Below are 7,300 nucleotides of genomic sequence, written 5' to 3'. Positions count from 1 at the left end.
CTCTCCAGCATGATTTCGTCTACGGAGATCACTCAGACTTTGATAAGATCATAGCAGGAGGACAGGAGGAAATTGCAGCCTTGCTCAGTGCTTGAGATTATGCTGCTGAACTTGCTGTATCTGGGACATTATAGCCCAGCTTTAATAGCATCATATTAAGCTGAGACAATGCAGCCCTGTGACCTTGCAGTGCTTGATGGCCATATGTGCTATTTTAATGAAAAATTGGGACTTAAGTAAATGGCCGCCCATTGGCAGAGGGCTGCTAACAGGATCTCACTCTGTAGGGCAGGGGAGGAATTGGGCTGAAATGGCCATCATCATCCCTCTGCCAGCGATCATCCACCATGGGATGGAGCCAAGATGGACATCTCTGGCTGTAATGGGTCCCCTCTGGAGCTGGACATCACTGTTTCCACCACATTCAGGAGTACTGAAGCCACTAAAACACCTTGCCTATGCCAGCATACCTCGGTGAGCAGGGAGTCAGGGCAGGCTTCCTCTCCCAGCGAACTGAAGCTGTAAATATTGATAGCCCTTTTCTTCCAGGGCTTTTTAATGCCCTCTTATACTCAGAAGCGATTAAGCGCACCCATCATTACTAACCTGCAAAGTAAATGTGTCCTAATGGGCAGGCGAGCTGCGCCCGCGCCAACAAATCATTTCTAATGAATAGCACCTGGCACATTCATCACCGTTACATGCCAAAGCAAATCCATCTGTGTTAGCCACCGGGAGGAGCCAGGCAGGGCTCGCTCCGGGCTCGGCAAGGTGGGGAGGTTTGGCTGACGGCGTCCATGGGGCTCTGAGCTCTGCAGAAGGGCTCCTCGAGCAGCAGCGCTGCTCCGTGCACAATGGCCAGAGGTCCCTCGGAGCGGCATGAAAGGCTCTAAATAGAAACCAGCGCTTCTCCTCGCGCTCACACAATGCTTTCCTGACCCTCCCCTGACCTCACCCTCAAATCTGGGGTTCACAGCCCCAGCCTTGAACCCGGCTCTGTTTTTTCATGTTTGGCCTCTCTATTTCCTGAGGTCAGGCAGCCCACCGCTCCATTAGCATGAAGCAACTCAGGGCTCATTTGCCAAAACTGACATCCTGGGAAAGTCTTGATGAATTTATGAATTAGAGGCTACAGATTGCCAGTAAAAGAATTAAGGACTTGCTTTGTTTTTTTTTATTATTATTATTATTTGCAGGAAATCAGCTGGGATGCTGCTGTTTTCCTTTTCCATCAGCCTTGAACGCTGCGTCAGCAGCAGTTTGCTTTCGGAGAGGAAAAAACACCTTTTTAAAGGTTTGTTGCTTTGTTTTCGGAAGGAAGGGCCAGAGGAAGGCAGTGGGGCGAGGTGCTCCCACCCTGCAAGGTGGAAGAGGTAACATTTATATCCCATAAATCACACGTCAAGTGGCCACGAGGAGAGGTCATTAAACAGATATATGAGGCAAGAGGCAAAGTCCATCCATTTTGGGAGACGCTCCTGGTGTCAGCAGCTCTGCAGCAGCCTCTGGAGCGCGGTACCCTGCCAGCAACACAGAAGCTCCTACAGTAATCCCTTATTTATTCCCCCTTCTACTTATTTGACCACATTTTCTTTAGTAACTTGCTGGTTTCCCCCGGCAAAGCTGGTGATAGGAAGATGGGGTTGGAGCACAACGGATGGAGTGATGGATGGGGGCTGGCGATTAATCATCAAACCAGGAGCTTTTGCTGGGAGTCATGTGGAAAATGCTGCTTTGGAAGCATTTGTCTTGGTCCCACCAACAACAAGAGGGGCTGCTCCCCCTCCCTTTGTCTCTCACCGCCTTTCTTCCCTCCCTCTCCCTTTTTGGCTTTTTGCACCCAGTTCCGCCGATTAAAACCTTCTCCATCCTTTACCTGCTCCAAGCAGCTCCTATGCTGCCTTGATTTATGCTTTGTTTATCTCAGGCATCAGCAGAAAAATAACGACCAGATAATAAAGAGCGCTGAGCAGCTATTCACATGCCACGGCCCTGCTGTGGTGCTGGCACAGAACGGAGCAGGAGGAGGACGAAGTCAAACAGCTCCTCTGTGCGTTGAGTCAGCGCTTTAGTGGGCAGCGTGATGGAGAGGTTTCCTGGGGGCTTTTGGAGGCGGGATGCCAGGGCACCCGTTATGCTTAAGCAGACTCAGCAGGATGCTCTGCCCCATCCTCTTGAGCATCCCCAGCCAGGAGACAGGAGAGCCTTGCTCCAGCCTTCAGCCACCTCGGGATGCTGAGCACTGGCAGCATTTGAACCCCAATGGACCTGTGGGGCTTCAAGCATAGCAGAAGGGATCCAGGTTTACTTGTAGGATTGGGACCTACAGGTTTTCATTCATTGCTGCCTGCAGGGACAACACAGAGCTTCACTACTGCACATTTCCCCATCCCTTTGCCATCTGGTGAAAGGATTGCCATTAATGGAGACGAGGAAGGACCCATTGTTTACTACATGATGAGGGAAAAGGGAAGGTTTTCATTGCCAAGAAACTATTTTTACTTGTAATAGAGATCCAGCATGGCCAGCGAGGTGCTGCTGCGTGGGAACAGCAGGTTGGTCACAGCACAAACCAGAGCATGGGGACATCAGTGGCACCAGAGTGGGATGGACAGATGGGATTTGGGGACCAGCTCAGGGAGGGGATGAATGGAATGAGTGCAATGCTGGGATCATAGAAACGTAGAATCACAGAATGGCCTGAGTTGAAAAGGACTACAATGATCATCCAGTTTCAACCCCCTGCTGTGTGCAGGGTCACCAACCAGCAGCCCAGGCTGCCCAGAGCCACATCCAGCCTGGCCTTGAATGCCTGTAGGGATGGGGCATCCACAGCCTCCTTGGGCAACCTGTTCCAGTGCCTCACCACCCTCTGAGTGAAAAACTTCCTCCTGATATCCAACCTAAACCTCCCCTGTCTCATTTTAAAACCATTCCCCTTGTCCTACCACTATCCACAAGATGGGCGCACTGCTTTGCTCAGGTGGGGAGCAGAGATGCAACCCAGCACAGGACCTGCAGCGTAGAGGAGGGATAGCAACAATCCCTCTCAGCTTTAAATAATCCTAAAATCTATATCTACGTCTACAGACCGCCTGCTGGCTCCTTCCAAGGAGCAGTGTGTATGTGGGGTGGGGGGAGATGCCTGCTTATTGCTTCTTTACCCCCCTGCTCCGGCACTGAGCCAGCAGCTCGCACCGACGGCAGCAGCAGCCGAGGGCTCTCCGCCGTGCGCTCTATAAATACGTGTGCATGACAGATTTGGCACCGCGTATTCCTGTAAGTGATGTCATCTTTGGGAAGTTACTTAGCAACCGTGGAAAATGTTTTGGAGGCTCTAATTTTTCAGTATGGTAAAGCCGGGTGTTTGCGCAGCGCCGCTAATCAGCTCGCTGGAGAGTCAGCCGCGATGAGCTCATTTTCTTCATCATTATTTTATGTGAATTGGGCTTTTAGCGCTAAAGAGGCCACAAAGATTTAATTCAAAAATGTGATTGCTTTATGTTTCCAGGGTATCATTAACACGGCATCTACGCAAATAACCATGGTAACAAACTGGTAATTAGTACATATATGGCACTTATTATTAATACAGAAACAGGACAAGTTCCAAATCAGCGCAGATTACAGTACATTATTACCATAGTAATTACCTGCAGTAACACACACAAATTGAACTAAATGGCCAATTGAACTAGAGTGAATGGCTTTTTATTCCAGTCCCTAAATAATGTGCATTCTTGGCTGAGCAGTTCAAGGTAAATAAAACTGCTTTAAATTTATTGCCAACTTTTTGCCTTTTGCTGCAGATGGCAGGAGTCAAAATCTCCCTTCGCTGCGCACACACTGCAATGATTGTATGGACTGAGCCGTTCCTGACTCCCATACAAAGACAAAGAGGGAAGAAGTTACTCCTTTCTATTCTAGAGAAAGTGCAGAAGCACCCCTCACCGAAACACTCTGCTCTCAGAACCCCCCATCTTTATTTGTGCTCTTTATCTACGCGCTTCCAGCAGGCACAATGGAGAATCATTGTTCTCTTATCAGCCCCATCTCTCATTGTGCTTTACATTTCTCAACCCCTACGAAAATTATTATTTTAGCAGGCAAGCTTTTAATTAATTTCACTGTATTTGCTTTGGCTCTGGTAGCATGGAAAATCTGCTCCTTTTAACAACTATCCATTTAGTGAGGTTCTGATAAAGCCAAGCTGCCTGCAACTCGGTTTTATGCAATCCCATCTGGATTCCCCATCCTCCATCCACATCCTAAGCCCAACGCTGTGCCAGCGCTCGGGGCCAAAGCCCACGTACCCCAGCGGCAGCGCTTCTCCTCGCCACTTCAAATTAACACCCATTAGGGCTTATTTCCATAACGCTCTTCCTACGCACCAGCAGCAGAGCAGCACCTGAGTTCAAAGCAGAGGGGTAAGCCTTGTTGCCACGCCAGTTTAGCCCAGTTTGGGTTCTTTGGGGTGGTTTTGCCCATGGGAGCCAACAGCACGGTGTTCCCCACCCATGCCCTGTGTGCTGCCCAAGCCCCGTGCACCAGCACCAGCACCACCTGCTGCCCTAACGCCCATTGACTTTCATGCAACATCCCATTTTAGCCTGCTCTGTCAGAAGGACAGAGCAGGGCTTTATTTTCTCTCTCCCCCTCTCTCCTTGTTGCTGTTTTGTTTTGCAACCGTCGCTGCTGTTGCCATGCTATCGCCTTTTGTTGCTATGGATTAATATTGTTTTTTACTTATTTTTACGTGTGTCCTGGGAACACGATTGCTTAATTTGCCCTGCAGGTCTGTCGGGCTGACAGGCGTTTCCACATCATCCCAGCGCTCACCTTATCTTCATCCAGCTCTGGGCTGCTTGCGGGGTAAATACCTGTGTAAATGTTCACCAGACCGGTATTTGCCCCAGTGAGCACAGGGGACAGTGTGTTCCTGCTGCCCACCTCGCTGCAGTGGGGCTGGTTTCCACTTATCCCATAATAGCAGCTCAGTGCTGTGCCACGGTGGGAAGCCTGGGCAGCAGGGAGGGCTCCAGCTGTGCTTCCTGGACCCCAAACCCAAACGGATCCATCCAGATCCACCCTTTTGTTCCATTACTGAAATCTTAGGGAACTGACTTCATCCCATTATTATTTTTGCATTGGGCTCTCCACAGTGACCACCGAGCCCTGATGCACAAATGAATATGGATGCGGGAGTTGGTCTTTTCCCTTCATTAATTAGTCTTGTCGCCATCCTAGAGGCCATCTAATGAGCACTGCTCAGATATCCCCCCCAGAGCCGTGAGCCAGCGGTTCCCAGTTGCACACATCAAAGAGGTGCGGGTGACATCACAGAGATCACAGCAAACATCAGCTGTGTCTGTGTGGGGGGGAGAAAAAAAAAATAGCTCCTTGCAGACCCACAGCTGGTGGGTCTTTTAATTGCACAAGGGCCGAGGAACATTCCAACCATAACATCCTGCAGCCTCTCCGCCACCAGACAACACGCCTTTTATTAGCACAGGAATGTGTCTTTAATAAACTGGAGGTCTTCAGCCTGGAAGAAGGGCCGGATCCAGCGCGGAGTCCTGCGGCCGTGGCTGTGCAGCAGGGTGCTGTGAGGGTGCTGTGAAGGTGCTGCGGTGCTGTGGCTGTGTCGGAATGCTCCCCATTGCCCGTGCTGTTTGTCACTGCCTGGAGGAATCACTTGCTGTGGGATTTGGGGAAAGCAATTGGAAGAACATGTCTGAAAGTCCTGCCATGCTGCGATGCCCATCAGGCTCTCCAATCCATACTAAGTTTCCTTCCTTCATGCCCCAGACCCAGGATTGCAGAACCTGAAGTTCACCCCAGCTGGGTTTTGTAGCATTTTCCATATAACTAGATCAGTATCTTTTTCCAATTCCAAAACTATCACCGCCTTCTTCATCAGCACGTGTGCATACATCCGTGCACAAAAGGACCTCCTAATTCAGGATCCCTGCGGGTTTAATTCAGGGTTTTTCCTCTCCTTGCTTACAGCAGCACCAGAGGAAATGCGATGCTGAGCAATTGCTCCCCAAGCAACAAATCTGCATCATTCCCTCTCTGCTATTTATCCTGAGCACATGGCAGCAAAGCAGTCTGAAGGAGTGTGATGTTTCCAGAGGCGTGCAGCCCTGGGAATGGATGTTTGCTCTCATCAATCCTGGAGGAGCCTATGGAGCCAGGAGAGGTGCAGCAGGAGATCTGTTCTATTGATTGACCGAGCACTGGGATGTGAAGCATCAAACACTGAGAGCAGATAACAGCATAACCATTGGGGCTGGTGGTTTTCATTTTTCCTTTCCTACCCACGGGGCTGAGAGAAACAGGATCACTTTTCCTATATTCCCTCATTCCAACTTCCCAGGGAAACGCACCGTGCCACAGAGAACCCTTCTCCAAAAGTGAGATTTCACACAATTGCATCTGACAGCTCTCATTCCTCGGGCGCTTTCTCTTCCCTTCCTTGGAGAAGGAAAAAAAAATATCAAAGGTTTCCAAATGGGAGCACCTTTGGAGGCTGCAAAGTGCAGCTCAGAGCAGGGAACAGAGTGGCACAGGGATCCAGCACTGCCAGAGGAGAGTTATAGTGGTTTGATGCTGTATTTGCCTTGGGCCCTTGGAAAACGTTTGCAGCTTTCAATTAATCTCATTAGTTTGGAAATAGACGGAGGGGTGGGGAGGAGAGGCGGGGAATAAAAATAATTTCATGGGGAATTCTTCTCTTTAATGACTTTTTAAAAACATGTAATCGAAATTGGGGCTTGTGGAGAAGGTTAAACAGCACCAGGGATGGCTGTGAGGAAGCAGCTGATGGAAGGGGAGTCTGTGGGCAGGGCACAGGGACAGCAGAGGAGTGGGTCCCTGCAGCTGAGTCCCAGGAGCTGCACAGCCCAGGAGAGCCCAACTTTCACCAGGGAGAGGGAATTCCATTTCCTTTTGCTGCTCTCCTGAGGCTGAATGTACAAGCCTGGAAACGGGCAGCAGCTCCCACAGCTCTCCGTGTGCAATGGAGACGCCCTAGAACCAGACCCCTTTATACCTCTGCATTTCTCCTTTCCACCTCGTGCATGAGCTGCACCTCCATGGAAGAACCCATTGCAGAGACCCAGGGCAGCCCCCAGCAGTCCTTGTGCACCACAACCTGCACCATGCACCCCAACCTGCTCTGCGCATCCCAATCTGCTCTGAGCATCCCAACCTGCCCCTCCCCCCCGCACAGCCTTCCCTTCCCTTCCTTCCCCACCTCCTCCCTGGCAGAGCTCTTCCCTCCTCTCCAGCCTCCAGG

This window comes from Meleagris gallopavo, chromosome 19 (genome assembly GCF_905368555.1).
Source record: "Meleagris gallopavo chromosome 19, MGAL_WU_HG_1.1, whole genome shotgun sequence".
Taxonomy (NCBI): domain Eukaryota; kingdom Metazoa; phylum Chordata; class Aves; order Galliformes; family Phasianidae; genus Meleagris; species Meleagris gallopavo.
Note: the sequence above shows the minus strand (reverse complement) of the source record.